Raw genomic sequence first — 3,079 nt, 5'->3', positions numbered from 1 at the left:
CTGTCCGTCCTGGAAGAGGGATCCCTCCTCAGTTGCTCTTCCTGAGGTTTCTACCGTTTTTTTTCCCCCGTTAAAGGGTTTTTTTGGGGAGTTTTTCCTGATCAGCTGTGAGGGTCATAAGGACAGAGGGATGTCGTATGCTGTAAAGCCCTGTGAGGCAAATTGTGATTTGTGATATTGGGCTTTATAAATAAAATTGATTGAAATTGATTGGTTATTATTACTATTGATATTGTTATTATTGTTATTATTACTATTACTATTATTATTATTATTAATGTTGTTGTTATTATTATTATTATTATCATCGTTATTGTTATTATTATTATTATTATTGTTGTTATTATCATTACTATTGATATTGTTATTATTGTTTTTATTGTTACTATTACTATTATTATTGTTACTATTTTATTACTATTGTTGTTGTTATTATTATTGTTGTTATTATCATTACTGTTATTGTTGTTGTTATTATTGTTATTATTATTGTTGTTGTTAGTATTATTATTACTATTACTATTGTTATTGTTATTGTTATTATTGTTATTATTGTTGTTATTATTATTTTGGGGTGCATGGTGAGAAACAGATTTTTCCTCCCGGGGGGGCCCCACAGCAGGGGAGAGGTTCAGATCTGGGTGTAGGTGTGATAACATTTCTAAGAAGCAGCACAGTGCCTGTCAGGATGGCACCAAGATGAGTATCATCAGTAAATAATATTGGCATCACAGTGTTTGACACTGCTGCAAAATCCTTTATGTGAGTGAGAAACATTAGGGGTCCTAAAACAGAGCCTTGTGGTTCCCCACACTGTGTCACAGCTCTCTCAGACTCTACATGAACATGAACACACTGCTGTCTGTAACGGAGCCATGAAATCTGTCCCTGTGCAGCTTTGTCAAACGTCATGGCCGACAGCAGGAAACGCTTCGGAGAGACCTAAGAAAATAAAAAGTTTACACTCTTTATTTTCTGAGGCAGTGCGGACCCGATCAACCAGTTACCAAATTCCTTCAGCGTTACTGTAAAATAATCCGTAGATAAGAATTCCCTGCTCGTGAACAGCAGGTTGACCTCATGAAGCATCGGCTGCAGAATCTGATTTGAAACAGGTGTCATTGGGTGTGGTTACATGATGGCTTCTCATTCAGAATGAAATAAATCTTAATGAAATCATACTCGTCCGTACTTGTCGTCCTCCACTTATCCGGGTCTGGGTCGCCGGGGCAGCAGCCTCAGCAGAGAAGCCCAGACAGTCCTCTCCCCAGCCACTTCCGTCAGCTTTTCCGAGGGAACCCTGAGGCGTTCCCAGGCCAGCCAGGCACTGTAATCCGTCCAGCGTGTCCTGGGGCGGCCCCGAGGTCTCCTCCCGGTTGGACATGCCCGGAATACCTCCCAAGGGAGGCGTCCAGAAGGCATCCTTACCAGATGCCCGAACCACCTCAACTGGCTCCTCTCAATGTGGAGGAGCAGCGGCTCTACTCCGAGTCCCTCCCGGATGTCCGAGCTCCTCACTCTATTTCAAAGGCTGAGCCCAGCCACCCTGCGGAGGAAACTCATTTCGGCCGCTTGTACTCGCGATCTCGTTGTTTCGGTCACTACCCAGAGCTCGTGACCATAGGTGAGGGTTGGAACGCAGATCGACGGGTAAATCGAAAGCTTAGCTTACTGGCTAAGCTCCCTTTTCACCACAACGGACCGATTAAGCGCCCGCATCACTGCTGACGCCGCCCCAATCTGCCTGTCAATCTCCCGCTCCATCCTACCCTCACTCGTGAGGCGTGGAGCCGCTTCACACTGAATGAAATCATCATGAATTAAAGTCTTTCCAGGTAGGATCATTGAAAAATATTCATTCTGAATGAGGGTTTACACAGAGATCAGTCTAATCGCCTTTATTCGGGTCCGCACAAGGTTTGAGGCAGGGAAGGTTTCTGATTGGATAGGGGGCGGTGCGGATGTTACGTGTTTACATTTACCAGAAGAAAACACTGTAGTCCTCGCTCCGGATAACAAGATGCTTGACGACGCCGTTCTTAGTGCCTTTTTCGGGCTTGTTTTGCTTATATTCTTGAAGCAGCAGTCCGACTACAACCTTGTTCTGCTAATGCTTCATCTGTTGAGGAGGAGAAGGGAGGTAGAAGGTCGAATAAGGGAGATAGAAGACCGTGCTGTGGCGAATAGAAACCGGTGAGTGCAACGAGTCCGACTGCTCTATCTCAGCCCGTTGCTATGCACGCTATATACGTCATATTCCACCCCTGTGCACCCGATTAGATTTTCTTTCGGGTTGGCTGTTTTTATTCGGGATGAGGTGTTTACAAGGTTGTCACAGTTGAGTCACAGTGATGTCACAGTGACGTCACAGTGATGTCACAGAGGAGGAGCTGTGACAGGCCTCATTAATATTCATGTGACTTATTCATGTTCAGGGTGAAACAGCTTTACATCTGTTCATTAGCTCATTATTAAACTCATTATTCATTAGCTCACGTCTGTGAGCTGAGGAGAGCTGATATATTGATCACTGATTATGACTGTAGTTGCCATAGAAACAACAGGTGGTCAGTGTGTGTGTGTGTGTGTGTGTGTGTGAAGCAGCTGTGAGATCTTTACATGCAGAGATGTATCTGTACATGTTAATGTGTGTGAGAGCTCCTGATCTGATCTAAGATACACAAGTGTTTGTTTGAATGTGTGAACACCCTGTTTCTCTCCAACAATTACACTTTATGAATGAATGAGTGAATGAATAAGTGAACAGACCGGCTGTTGGTTCTTTATATGAAACGTCTTTTATTCCCTGAGGAGTCGTTGAGAGAAACAGTCGTCTCTCCAGGGAAACACGCCTTCTCTTTTCTCTGTCCAAAGAATCAATGACCAGTCATCAGGTCAGCGGTGTTCAACCGGCCGCCGCCGCGCAGAGACCACGCCAGTAAACTCTAACAGAGACCACGCCATCGCACTCTGACAGAGACCACGCCATCAAACTCTAACAGAGACCATGCCATCGCACTCTGACAGAGACCACGCCATCGAACTCTAACAGAGACCACGCCATCGCACTCTGACAGAG

The sequence above is a fragment of the Epinephelus moara genome, chromosome 19 (assembly GCF_006386435.1).
Source record: "Epinephelus moara isolate mb chromosome 19, YSFRI_EMoa_1.0, whole genome shotgun sequence".
In the NCBI taxonomy this organism is placed as follows: Eukaryota; Metazoa; Chordata; class Actinopteri; order Perciformes; family Serranidae; genus Epinephelus; species Epinephelus moara.
This window is presented reverse-complemented; position numbering follows the sequence as displayed.